Source organism: Coregonus lavaretus, assembly GCF_964263955.1.
Source record: "Coregonus lavaretus genome assembly, contig: SUPER_35_unloc_3, whole genome shotgun sequence".
In the NCBI taxonomy this organism is placed as follows: Eukaryota; Metazoa; Chordata; class Actinopteri; order Salmoniformes; family Salmonidae; genus Coregonus; species Coregonus lavaretus.
Window position 1 is genome coordinate 1838761 of NW_028167179.1, and position 14847 is coordinate 1853607.

A 14847-nucleotide genomic window follows, 5' to 3' on the forward strand; every position below is an offset into this window, starting at 1 on the left:
CCTGTGTACGCACCTGGAGATCGAGTCTGGCTCTCGACCAGAAACCTGCCCCTCCGCCTGCCCTGCCGGAAGCTGGGTCGGCGGTTTGTGGGGTCATTCAAAGTCCTGAGGAGGTTGAACGAGGTGTGTTACAGGTTAGAACTGCCTATTGATTACAGGAATATTAACCCCTCGTTCCATGTGTCTCTCCTCAGGCCGGTGGTAGCTGGTCCACTCCAGGACTATGAGATAGAAGAGACTCCTCCGCCCCCGTTGGACATCGAGGGGGCTCCGGCGTACACTGTGAGGTCCATCCTTGATTCGAGACGCCGGATGGGGGGTCTCCAATATCTCGTGGAGTGGGAGGGGTACGGCCCGGAGGAGCGGTGCTGGGTGCCGAGGAGGGACATATTAGACCTGTCCCTGCTGACCGAGTTCCATCGGGGTCATCCTACGCGCCCTGCTCCGCGTCGTCCTGGTCGTCCCCGAGGCCGGGATCGGCGCACGGCTGGAGCCGCGCGTCAAGGGGGGGGTACTGTCACGGTTTCGGCCGAGGCTGCTCCTCCTCCTTGTTCGGGCAGGCTTCGGCGGTCGTCGTCCCCGGAGTACTAGCTGCCACCGTTCGATGTTTCATGTTTGTTTGGTTTTGTCTGTTTAGTACACCTGTCCCTTGTTAGTGTTTGATTTGGTTGCCTATTTAGTTTTCGTGTGTGGGGGCAGGTGTTATGTGGTATTGTTTATTGTCAAGCTGTTGCTCTTTTTGTATTACTCTCGTGTTTGTTGTTTTCCGAGAGTCCGCACTGTGTGCGCTATCTTCATTTTACGCACTGTGTGTGTTGTGTGTAATTTGTATTTTGCCTCCCGGTTGGGTTGGCTGTTCGCCTGTTGGGTGCTGCATTTTGTTAACTAAAGTCTGTTGACGAACGCCCGTGTTTCCTGCGCTTGATTTCCTCACCGCATCTACACTCAGCTACTGACATTGCCCAACCTCATTCCTACAGAACAGTTTATAATAGGTTAAGGTTGCATTTTTTAAGTCATGTTTGAAAAATATTCTGAGCGGTAGATCTTGACTCAGAAAAGGTTAGTGACCACTGGTCTATAAGTCCTGTGATGACTGAGGTTAAATATTAAACATGAACTAAAGTGCACATGTACTTGATGTTCCAGACTGACTGGTCTCTACAAACTCGGTCAAAGTGTACGACCTGTTTACTTCTGTTTAGGAGGGTATTTAACCACATACCCTCATTAACCCTTTGTTAACTTGTCATTTGAAACATGCTTGGAAATACCTGTTTTTAGAGAGAGAGTAATCATTGGCGTGATAAAGGACAGTTTAATATTTACCTTACTGAGGTGATGTAGATGGAATAAAGTCATATTGTATTATATTATATTATATTATACTCTGTTCTTGCTAACACAGGAGATTTGATGTAATAAGCAGTACTGTATTTCAAAGAACAGCGCGTTCCGCCAATACACCAAAAAAGAAGAAGCACGCATACTCTTTTCATGGTTTTGACAAGGTGGTATACACCTACGACCGGAAGTGACTTTTTCGTAGCAGGTTAGGGGTTTGTCTAGAAGGGATACAGCTTTGGTCAAAATTGACTTTTCGTAGCAGATTTAGGAGAACTTGTTAGGAAAAGGTTTAGGGTTAACAAAAATGCAAAATAATCTACTTTTGACATCCAATTTGACAAAAGCTGGATCCCGTCTAGACATAACCCAGGTTAGGAGAATTTACGCAGCATGTTAGGAAAACTAACGTAGCAGGTTAGGAGAAATCGGTTAAGGTTAGGAAAAGGGTTGGGGTTAGCTAAAATGCTCTCTTAGCCACCGCTGTGAAGCAGGCAAGAATAACTAAGTACTTACAGGTCACAGATTTGTAGAATCCTTCAAAATAAGAGTCCTGACCTGTGTACTTTATAAATTAATAATTATGGCGAAAATGTGTAAAATTATCAATATATTTTATACTTGTTATAATACAAAAAATAATGTACATTATTTCTATAAGATATGATAAATAACTACAATTGTGTGTGTACTCCTATAATTTATTGCACTGTACACAATTTTATGTACAGTGTATCGCAGTAAAGGGGGGTCTATTCTACTCAGGAGCACTTCTAGTTTCCAAATCCACAAAGTTTACACTGCTCATTTTATTAATTAATTAATTTTATTCATTTATTTCATTTAAATCCAATAGTTTTTTCATATTGTTTAAAGTTTAAAGTTTTGTGAAATGCCTTTCTTGCAAGCTCTTTCCCAACAATGCAGTAATCAATATCCATAGTACTATAAAATCAAGGAGAACCAAAACACACAAGGAATAGATATAAGAGGAACACGAGAAAGTAAGTAAGCTACAGTGCATTCGGAAAGTATTCAGACCCATTGACTTTTTCTACATTTTGGGATAGGATAAAGTATTCCTTCTAACCCCCCCCCCCCCCCCCCCCCCAAATTGTAAAGTGGTTATCCCACTGGCTATAGGGTGAACGCACCAATTTGTGAGTCGCTCTGGCTAAGAGCGTCTGCTAAATGACGTTAATGTGCCCTTGAGCAAGGCACTTAACCCTAATTGCTCCTGTAAGTCGCTCTGGTTAAGAGCGTCTGCTAAATGACTAAAATGTAAATGTAATGTAAATGTTACATTACAGCCTTATTCTAAAATTGATTAAATTGTTTTTTCCCTCATCAATCTACACATAATACCCCATAATGACAAAGCAAAAACAGGTTTTTAGAAATGCTAGCAAATTTATTAAAAATAAAAAACTGAAATATGACATTTACATAAGTATTCAGACCCTTTATTCAGTACTTTGTTGAAGCACCTTTGGCAGCGATTACAGCCTCGAGTCTTCTTGGGAATGACGCTACAAGCTTGGCACACCTGTATTTGGGGAGTTTCTCCCATTCTTCTCTGCAGATCCTCTCAAGCTCTGTCAGGTTGGATGGGGAGTGTCGCTGCACAGCTATATTCAGGTCTCTCCAGAGATGTTAGATCGGATTGAAGTCCGGGCTCTGGCTGGGCCACTCAAGGACATTCAGAGACTTGTCCCGAAGCCACACCTGCATTGTCTTGGCTGTGTGCTTAGTGTCGTTGTCCTGTTGGAAGGTGAACCTTCACCCCATTCTGAGTTCCTGAGCGCTTTGGAGCAGGTTTTCATCAAGGACCTCTCTGTACTTAGCTCCGTTCATCTTTCCCTCGATCCTGACTAGTCTCCCCTTCCCTGCCGCTGAAAAACATCCCCACAGCATGATGCTGCCACCACCATGCTCCACCATAGGGATGGTGCCAGGTTTCTTCCAGATGTGACACTTGGCATTCAGGCCAAAGAGTTCAATATTGGTTTCATCAGACCAGAGAATCTTGTTTCTCATGGTCTGAGAGTCCTTTAGGTGCCTTTTGGCAAACTCCAAGCGGGCTGTCATGTGCCTTTTACTGAGGAGTGGCTTCCGTCTGTCCACTCTACCATAAAGGCCTGATTGGTGGAGTGCTGCAGAGATGGTTGTCCTTCTGGAAGGTTCTCCCATCTCCACAGAGGAACTCTGGAGCTCTGTCAGAGTGACCATCAGGTTCTTGGTCACCTCCCTGACCAAGGCCCTTCTCCCCCGATCTGTTTGGCTGGGCGGCCAGCTCTAGGAAGGGTCTTGGTGGTTCCAAACTTCTTCCATTTAGGAATGATGGAGGCCACTATGTTCTTGGGGACCTTCAATACTGCAGACATTTTTTGGTACCCTTCCCCAGATCTGTGCCTCAACACAATCCTGTCTCTGAGTTCTACGGACAATTCCTTCAACCTCATGGCTTGGTTTTTGCTCTGACATGCACTGTCAACTGTGGAACCTTATATAGACAGGTGTGTGCCTTTCCAAATCATGTGCAATCAATTGAATTTACCACAGGTGAACTCGAATCAAGTTGTAGAAACATCTCAAGGATGATCAATGGAAACAGGATGCACCTGAGCTCAATTTCGAGCCTCATAGCAAAGGGTCTGAATACTTATGTAAATAAGGTATTTCTGTTTTTTATATGTAATACATTTGCAAACATTTCTAAAAACCTGTTTTCACTTTGTCATTATGGGGTATTGTGTGTAGATTGATGAGGAAAACAAAATAATTTAATCCATTTTAGAATAAGGCTGTAACGTAACAAAATGTGGAAAAGGGAAGTCGTCTGAATATTTTCCGAATGCACTGTCCCTGTCCCTGTCCCATCTGAATATGAATGTGTGATGGTGGAAATCTACAGTGCAGGTAGTACTATTAAGTTACACGTTGTTTTACAACCCTTGTTGTCAACTATCTGTAGCGATGTTTGATGAAATATCAGGAGAATTGGGCTCTAGAGAGATATGGTACGGCATCTTTAATGCACATAATAGTTTATGGGGAAGCACACATACAGATTCTTATGGTACTATTTTGGAAGATATGATGGGAACAAGAGCATTAGTATGTCTTAACAATGGATGTGGTACAATAGTTGATGTTATTAGAGGGGTTACATCCTGCCTGGACCTCACACTGGCTTCTAACTCTATTGCATCTATGTGTGAATGGAATGGAATTAATGATTCTACTGTTGGAAGTGATCATTTCTTGATTTCGTGTACCATGAACTTTGATGTTACTATTCTAGATAGGATACCATTCAGAAGATGGTGCTTTCATAAAGCAGACTGAGAAAAGTTTGCTGATCATTGCTTAAAGTCTGTTGGAGAGTTGTCTTTAGAGAGGCCGGTTGATGGCATATTATTATTATTATTATTATTACGAAGCTGTGAGGGGAACGGCACCTCCGTACCATCAGGCTCTGATCAGTCCCTACACCCAAACGAGGGCATTGCGTTCATCCACCTCTGGCCTGCTGGCTCCCCTACCTCTGCGGAAGCACAGTTCCCGCTCAGCCCAGTCAAAACTGTTAGCTGCTCTGGCACCCCAATGGTGGAACAAGCTCCCTCATGATGCCAGGACAGCGGAGTCACTCACCACCTTCCGGAGACACTTGAAACCCCACCTCTTTAAGGAATACCTGGGATAGGATAAAGTAATCCTTCTACCCCCCCTTACCCCACCCCCCCAAAAAAAGTGGTTTTCCCACTGGCTATCATAAGGTGAATGCACCAATTTGTAAGTCGCTCTGGATAAGAGCGTCTGCTAAATGACGAAAATGTAAATGTAATGTATGTGCTGCCTCTGTGACATCACTGATTTTGAGTGCTACAAATGTATATGTACCAGTGAGCGAAGTGGGTGAGAAAAGGAAGATGATTCATTGGTGGACTGAAGAGTGCACTGCGGCTATTCGAGAAAGAAATAGGGCTTACAGAGTGTTGCGTAGGAATATGACTCCTGATAATCTAGTTGATTTCCAAAGGAAAATAGCTTTAGTACGTAAGTCTGTCAAGAGAAATGTATGGAGACAGTTCTGCTCTACAATAGGCAGGGGTACTGAGCTAGGGGATGTCAAATCAAATCAAATCAAATTTTATTGGCCACATGCGCCGAATACAACAGGTGCAGACATTACAGTGAAATGCTTACTTACAGCCCTTAACCAACAGTGCATCTATTTTTAATAAAAAAGTAAAATAAAACAACAACAAAAAAGTGTTGAGAAAAAAAGAGCAGAAGTAAAATAAAATAACAGTAGGGAGGCTATATATACAGGGGGGTACCGGTGCAGAGTCAATGTGTGGGGGCACTGGCTAGTTGAGGTAGTTGAAGTAATATGTACATGTGTGTAGAGTTAAATTGTTCAGGAGTCTTATGGATTTGGGGTAGAAGCTGTTGAGAAGTCTTTTGGATCTAGACTTGGCACTTCGGTACCGCTTGCCGTGCGGTAGCAGAGAGAACAGTCTATGACTAGGGTGGCTGGAGTCTTTGACAATTTTGAGGGCCTTCCTCTGACACCGCCTGGTATAGAGGTCCTGGATGGCAGGAAGCTTGGCCCCAGTGATGTACTACCCTCTGTAGTGCCTTGCGGTCGGAGGCCAAGCAGTTGCCATACCAGGCGGTGATGCAACCAGTCAGGATGCTCTCAATGGTGCAGCTGTAGAATTTTTTGAGGATCTGAAGACCCATGCCAAATCTTTTCAGTCTCCTGAGGGGGAATAGCCTTTGTCGTGCCCTCTTCACGACTGTCTTGGTGTGTTTGGACCATGATAGTTCGTTGGTGATGTGGACACCAAGGAACTTGAAGCTCTCAACCTGTTCCACTACAGCCCCGTCGATGAGAATGGGGGCGTGCTCAGTCCTCTTTTTTTTCCTGTAGTCCACAATCATCTCCTTTGTCTTGGTCACGTTGAGGGAGAGGTTGTTATCCTGGCACCACACGGCCAGGTCTCTGACCTCCTCCCTATAGGCTGTCTCATCGTTGTCGGGGATCAGGCCTACCACTGTTGTGTCGTCGGCAAACTTAATGATGGTGTTGGAGTCGTGCCTGGCCATGCAGTCATGGGTGAACAGGGAGTACAGGAGGGGACTGAGCACGCACCCCTGAGGGGCCCCACGTGTTGAGGATCAGTGTGGCAGATGTGTTGTTACCTACCCTTACCACCTGGGGGCGGCCCGTCAGGAAGTCCAGGATCCAGTTGCAGAGGGAGGTGTTTAGTCCCAGGATCCTTAGCTTAGTGATGAGCTTTGAGGGCACTATGGTGTTGAATGCTGAGCTGTAGTCAATGAATAGCATTCTCACGTACAGTGGGGGAAAAAAGTATTTAGTCAGCCACCAATTGTGCAAGTTCTCCCACTTAAAAAGATGAGAGAGGCCTGTAATTTTCATCAGAGGTACACGTCAACTATGACAGACAAATTGAGAAAAAAAAATCCAGAAAATCACATTGTAGGATTTTTAATGAATTTATTTGCAAATTATGGTGGAAAATAAGTATTTGGTCACCTACAAACAAGCAAGATTTCTGGCTCTCACAGACATGTAACTTATTCTTTAAGAGGCTCCTCTGTCCTCCACTCGTTACCTGTATTAATGGCACCTGTTTGAACTTGTTATCAGTATAAAAGACACTTGTCCACAACCTCAAACAGTCACACTCCAAACTCCACTATGGCCAAGACCAAAGAGCTGTCAAAGGACACCAGAAACAAAATTGTAGACCTGCACCAGGCTGGGAAGACTGAATCTGCAATAGGTAAGCAGCTTGGTTTGAAGAAATCAACTGTGGGAGCAATTATTAGGAAATGGAAGACATACAAGACCACTGATAATCTCCCTCGATCTGGGGCTCCACGCAAGATCTCACCCCGTGGGGTCAAAATGATCACAAGAACGGTGAGCAAAAATCCCAGAACCACAGACCTAGTGAATGACCTGCAGAGAGCTGGGACCAAAGTAACAAAGCCTACCATCAGTAACACACCACGCCGCCAGGGACTTAAATCCTGCAGTGCCAGACGTGTCCCCCTGCTTAAGCCAGTACATGTCCAGGCCCGTCTGAAGTTTGCTAGAGTGCATTTGGATGATCCAGAAGAGGATTGGGAGAATGTCATATGGTCAGATGAAACCAAAATAGAACTTTTTGGTAAAAACTCAACTCGTCGTGTTTGGAGGACAAAGAATGCTGAGTTGCATCCAAAGAACACCATACCTACTGTGAAGCATGGGGGTGGAAACATCATGCTTTGGGGCTGTTTTTCTGCAAAGGGACCAGGACGACTGATCCGTGTAAAGGAAAGAATGAATGGGGCCATGTATCGTGAGATTTTGAGTGAAAACCTCCTTCCATCAGCAAAGGGCATTGAAGATGAAACGTGGCTGGGTCTTTCAGCATGACAATGATCCCAAACACACCGCCCGGGCAACGAAGGAGTGGCTTCGTAAGAAGCATTTCAAGGTCCTGGAGTGGGCTAGCCAGTCTCCAGATCTCAACCCCATAGAAAATCTTTGGAGGGAGTTGAAAGTCCGTGTTGCTCAGCGACAGCCCCGAAACATCACTGCTCTAGAGGAGATCTGCATGGAGGAATGGGCCAAAATACCCTAGCAACAGTGTGTGAAAACCTTGTGAAGACTTACAGAAAACGTTTGACCTGTGTCATTGCCAACAAAGGGTATATAACAAAGTATTGAGAAACTTTTGTTATTGACCAAATACTTATTTTCCACCATAATTTGCAAATAAATTCATTAAAAATCCTACAATGTGATTTTCTGCAAAAAAAAATCTCATTTTGTCTGTCATAGTTGACGTGTACCTATGATGAAAATTACAGGCCTCTCTCATCTTTTTAAGTGGGAGAACTTGCACAATTGGTGGCTGACTAAATACTTTTTTTTCCCCACTGTAGGTGTTCCTCTTGTCCAGGTGGGAAAGGGCAGTGTGGAGTGCAATAGAGATTGCGTCATCTGTGGATCTGTTGGGGCGGTATGCAAATTGGAGTGGGTCTAGGGTTTCTGGGATAATGGTGTTGATGTGAGCCATGACCAGCCTTTCAAAGCACTTCATGGCTACAGATGTCAGTGCTACGGGTTGGTAGTCATTTAGGCAGGTTATCTTAGTGTCCTTGGGCACAGGGACTATGGTGGTCTGCTTGAAACATGTTGGTATTATAGACTCAGTCAGGGACATGTTGAAAATGTCAGTGAAGACACTTGCCAGTTGGTCAGCACATGCTCAGAGTACACGTCCTGGTAATCCGTCTGGCCCTGCGGCCTTGTGAATGTTGACCTGCTTAAAAGTCTTACTCACATCGGCTACGGAGAGTGTGATCACATAGTCATCCGGAACAGCTGGTGCTCTCATGCATGCTTCAGTGTTGCTTGCCTCGAAGTGAGCATAGAAGTGGTTTAGCTCGTCTGGTAGGCTTGTGTCACTGGGAAGCTCGCGGCTGTGCTTCCCTTTGTAGTCTGTAATAGTTTTCAAGCCCTGCCACATCCGACGAGCGTCAGAGCCGGTGTAGTACGATTCAATCTTAGTCCTGTATTGACTCTTTGCCTGTTTGATGGTTCGTCGGAGGGCATAGCGGGATTTCTTATAAGCGTCCGGGTTCTTGAAAGCGGCAGCTCTACCCTTTAGCTCAGTGCGGATGTTTCCTGTAATCCATGGCTTCTGGTTGGGGTATGTACGTACGGTCACTGTGGGGACGACATCATCGATGCACTTATTGATGAAGCCAGTGACTGATGTGGTGTACTCCTCAATGCTATCTGAAGAATCCCGGAACATGTTCCAGTCTGTGCTAGCAAAACAGTCCTGTAGCTTAGCATCTGCGTCATCTGACCACTTTTTTATTAACCGAGTCACTGGTGCTTCCTGCTTTAGTTTTTGCTTATAAGCAGGAATCAGGAGGATAGAGTTATGGTCAGATTTGCCAAATGGAGGGCGAGGGAGAGCTTTGTATGCGTCTCTGTGTGTGGAGTAAAGGTGGTCTAGAGTTTTTTTTCGTCTGGTTGCACATTTAACATGCTGGTAGAAATTAGGTATTAGGATATATGGTCTATGTTGAAGAAGATGACTGGAAGAAGCAAGTCCACTCAAATTCCAGTTTTGGTTGTGGGTCCAAAAATGACCGTAACTGATAAAGACAAAGCTGACTTGTTGGGGAAGATATTTGCTAGGGTATACAGTGGGGTTACTTTGGATGAAGTATATAAGCAATGCAGGTGTGAGATTTTAAATGTTCATGTTAATGTATATAAGAAAAGGGCTATTTTTTGGATGCAGTTTTTACCACACATGAGATGCGTTCAGCCTTAATAGGCTGTGGATATACAGCCCCAGGTCATGATCAGTTGTGCTATGTAATGTTTAAGCATCTACCTGAGGATGTCATACATGTTTTGCTAGGATTATTTAATAAGATTTGGAGCGAGGGGGTTATTCCTTCTAGTGGAAACGTGCAGTAATATTACCTTTTGTAAAGCCTGGTAAGGACCCTTCATGTGCTGATAGTTACAGACCAATAGCACTGACCTCTAACTTGTGTAAACTGATGGAAACGATGATAATTAATATTATCATATATATTATATTTCCTGGAACATGGAGGTTTATTGAGTTAATGTCAAAGTGGATTCCATAAAGGTAGATCTACTTTGGAAGCATTAGTAAAGGTGAGCAATGAAATTGGAAAAAACTCTCGTTATGAAGTAATGGCTATTGTCTTTTTTGACATTGAAAAGGCATACGACACTATGTGGAGAGAAGGCCTACTGATTAAGATGGAAAGATATTGGTGGGAGATTATATAACTGGGTTTTGTCCTTCTTATTTAATCGCTCTTTTCGAGTTAAAATAGGATCCATTTTATCTGATGCCTTTGGAGTTGACAAGTATATTCCTCAAGGCAGTGCTATCAGTCCTATTTTGTTCAATATTATGATTAACGATGTGTTACCGAATGTACGTAGGGGTATTGAGGCTTCCCTATATTCTGATGATGGAGCTATTTGGAAGAGGGGAAAGAATGTCTCTCGTGACCAAATCTATTCAACAAGCTATTGTGGATTTTTAAAGATGGTCGATTGACTGGGGTTTTAAATTGTCAGTGGCGAAGTCTTGCTGTATGTTCTTCTCGAAGAAGAATGTTGCTGATAATATACAGTTGTTTCTGTATGGACAGCCTATGAGGAGGGTTTCTAAGTACAAATATTTGTGCCTATGGTTCAATGACCGATATACATGGAAATGTCATAGATGTTGAAACGAACTGTAAGAAGGTGGTGAATCTTATGCGCTCGGTCTCTGGTTATGAATGTGGTGCTGACAGACAATCGTTGATGGATATTTATAGAGCTCTGATCAGGACAACAATTAATTACGGGTATATAGTTTATGGAACTGCGGAGAACACTTGGCTTCTGAGGCTGGACAGAATCCAGTATATAGCTTTAAGGATATGTATTGGTGCATTTAAATCAACATCCGTATGTTTCTTACTTGTGGAGGCAGGTGAGATGCCTTTGGATATACAGTTGAAGTCGGAAGTTTACATAGACTAAGGTTGGAGTCATTAAAACTTGTTTTTCAACCACTCCACACATTTCTTGTTAACAATCTATAGTTTTGGCAAGTCGGTTAGGACGTCTATTTTGTGCATGACACAAGTAATTTTACCAACAATTGTTTCCAGACAGATGATTTCACTTATAGTTCACTGTATCACAATTCCAGTGGGTCAGAAGTTTACCTACACTAAGTTGACTGTGCCTTTAAACAGTTTGGAAAATTCCAGAAAATGGCTTTAGAAGCTTCTGATAGGCTAATTGACATAATTTGAGTCAATTGGAGGTGTGCCTGTGGATGTATTTCAAGGCCTACCTTCAAAGTCAGTGCCTCTTTGCATGACATCATGGGAAAATCAAAAGAAATCAGCCAAGACGGCAGAAAAAAAATTGTAGACCTCCACAAGTCTGGTTCATCCTTGGGAGCAATTTCCAAATGCCTGAAGGTATCACGTTAATCTGTACAAACAATAGTAAGCAAGTATAAACGCTATGAGACCACGCAGCCGTCATACCGCTCAGGAAGGAGACGCTTTCTGTCTCCTAGAGATGAATGTACTTTGGTGCAAAAAGTGCAAATCAATCCCAGAACAACAGCAAAGGACCTTGTGAAGATGCTGGAGGAAACAGGTACAAAGGTATCTATATCCACAGTAAAAACGAGTCCTATATCGACATAACCTGAAAGGCCGCTCAGCAAGGAAGAAGCCACTGCTCCAAAACCGCCATAAAAAAGACAGATTACAGTTTGCAACTGCACATGGGGACAAAGATCATACTTTTTGGAGAAATGTCCTCTGGTCTGATGAAACAAATATAGAACTGTTTGGCCATAATGACCATTGTTATGTTTGGAGGAAAAAGAGGGTACTTGCAAGCCGAAGAACACTATCCCAACCGTGAAGCACGGGCGTGGCAGCATCATGCTGTGGGGGTGCTTTGTTGCAGGAGGGACTGGTGCACTTCACAAAATAGATGGCATCATGCGGAAGGAAAATTATGTGGATATATTGAAGCAACATCTCAAGACATCAGTCAGGAAGTTAAAGCTTGGTCGCAAATGGGTCTTCCAAATGGACAATGACCCCAAGCATACTTCCAAAGTTGTGGCAAAATGGCTTAAGGACAACAAAGTCAAGGTATTGGAGTGGCCATCACAAAGCCCTGACCTCAATGCTATAGAAAGTTTGTGGTCAGAACTGAAAAAGCGTGCGCGAGCAAGGAGGCCTACAAACCTGACACAGTTACACCAGCTCTGTCAGGAGGAATGGGCCAAAATTCACCCAACTTATTGTGGGAAGCTTGTGGAAGGCTACCCGAAACATTTGACCCAAGTTAAACAATTTAAAGGCAATGCTACCAAATGCTAATTGAGTGTATGTAAACTTCTGACCTACTGGGAATGTGATGAAAGAAATAAAAGCTATTATTCTGACATTTCACATTCTTAAAATAAAGTGGTGATCCTAAGACAGGGAATTTTTACAAGGATTAAATGTCAGGAATTGTGAAAAACTGAGTTTAAATGTATTAGGCTAAGGTGTATGTAAACTTCCGACTTCAACTGTATGACTTAAAAAACTGTCATTAGATTATTGTGTTAGGCTGAAAGGCTGTGAGGTTGGTTGGACAGTTGGAAAGCTTGCTGATGAGAGTGGTCTAAGGGAGTTGGAGGTTGGCCCTTCTGTGGTGATGTTCCTCCGTGGTTACTCCCAGATCCTGTTGTTGATCTAACCTTGGTCGGGAAAAGAAAAGATTGGTCAGAAGTCAGTGATATAGGGAAACTAGTTGACAATTACATTAGTATACGTTTTTATGCATTTTTACCGCTTTTCACAGATGGATCCAAGGACCCAGATAGTGGGCACACAGGAGCAGGCGTTTACGTTCCTGAATTTGATGTGCAGATATGTAGAAGATTAACAGATGAACTGTCCGTATTCTCAGTTGAACTGCTGGTGATAGTAGTTGCCCTCCAGTGGGTGGAGGACATACAACCTGTTAGAATTATAGTATGCTCAGATTCCCTGTCTGTATTGAATAGTTTATCATCTGGCAAATCGAATAGGAGTAATCTACTATTTGGAGCATTCATATTATTATGGAGATTTGAGAGACAGGGATAGTAGTGAGATTCTGCTGGGTCCCGGCCCATTCGGTTGTGGAAGGTAATGAAATTGTAGACCAGATAGCCAAAAGAGCTTTAAAACAAGATAAAGTTTATATTAATGTTCCACTGGGTAGAGGTGAGGCCAAATGTAAGATCAGAGCCATTTTGATAGATGTGTGGCAGAAGAGATGGGCCGGCATTTATATGCCCTCCAAAGAAAGGTCGGTGAACCAAGAATCAAATGTCAGATTAGGAAGGAAGAGGTGGTGTTTGCTCGATTGCGCCTAGGACATTGTACATTACATCTGGTTGGCAAGAATGTGAATGGTTTGTGTCTGGAGTGTATGGTCAATGAAACGATGGAGCATGTGATGTTATATTGTTGTAAGTATGTTGAAGAGAGGGAAAGATTGAAGTGTAGGGTCATTGAGGCTGGATGGGTTGGAGGGGGTTTGGAAGGGATTTGGGGGGATGGGGGAGGATCTATTAGAAGTTAGTAAGGCTCTTTTTTATTTTCTCAGAAGTACTGAGTTAGGTAGGAGGATTTAGAAATGTGGAGCTAATGTTGTAAACCATGATTGACCTCACACATCAGCACAGTAGGTGGCGGCATGCACCTTTAATGTTTGTTTGCGGACCGCCATTATATCATAGAAGAAGAACCCAATCCCAAAGAAGAAGAAGTAAACAGAGGTAGCCGTCGATAATGGCAGAAGTGAATGCCGAGTTTGAAATGAAAAGCGTGTCGAGTGGAGTTGGAGAAGAGGAATTGACAACAGTAGTGTCGAAGAATGTAATGAAAAAGAAAAGTGTCAATAATTGAAGGAGATGATAGTATATCGGACAAGGATTTGTTTATTGTTGGGGATGCAATTTTTTTATGAGGATGTTTATCTGGGAAATCCTTTTGGGGTCTCGAAGAGGGTGAATCGTATGTTGGGAAAAGTTAAATAAATCAGAGTGACCAGGAGTGGGCTTAATTAATTTTGTGTCTGAGGAACAGAGGAAGAGGACAGTGGGCCTCACAAGAATCGAGTCACCCAAAGTATCGTGCTTTGAACTCCGAAGTAGGGTGTCGATGGAAGGTAAGGAGGAAAACCTTGCGACAGGAATCCCAGGTGTGGTTAGTGCCCGTCGCTTGACCCGCATGGTGGAAGGAAGAAAGTTTGTCGGTTCTATTGTTTTTTGATGATGAGCACCTCCATACGCATGTGAAGCTGGGGTATATGAGTTACACACTAAGAGCTTTTGTCGCCAGTGTAAAAATTGTAAAGGATTTGGCCATGTTTCAAGTGTGTGCAGACGGGTGGAGTATACAGATTGGAGCCTTGTTGCAATTGTGGTGGGGATCATGCCCCAGAGTTCATGGAGTGCCCTTTAAGGGTGAAGGAGGTTTAGGTGGCAAACGTTAGGGCGGTCCATCAGATCTCCTATGCGGAGGCAATCAAAATAATTGAGTAAACAAGTGAAGTTGACGAAATGGTAGTTGATGCACCAATGGCCATAGTCAATCGGCCTATTTGTCAACCAAGAGAACCGGACATGCTGTATGTAAAGAAAGTGGATTTTGTGGCGTTCATTGCAACTGTGTTAAACTGCACAGCTCAAGTAGAAAGGAAATCTAAGAAATTGGAACGCATTGTGGCTGCGGCAGGAAAGTATCTGTGTTTTCAGGAATTCAATGAATTATTGATTTAAACAGATGAAGCAAGGAGGATGTTGATGAGTGATTTTCGGCTAGTCAGTATGAGTATTTTTATCCACATCA

At 43.4% G+C, this 14847-nt stretch overlaps 1 pseudogene across 1 annotated transcript in view; it reads left to right on the forward strand.

Moving 5' to 3' along the window:
* Positions 1–14847, forward strand: part of LOC311110289 — a 49137-nt pseudogene that overhangs the window by 7013 nt on the left and 27277 nt on the right. The gene's annotated exons all lie outside the window — the stretch shown is intronic.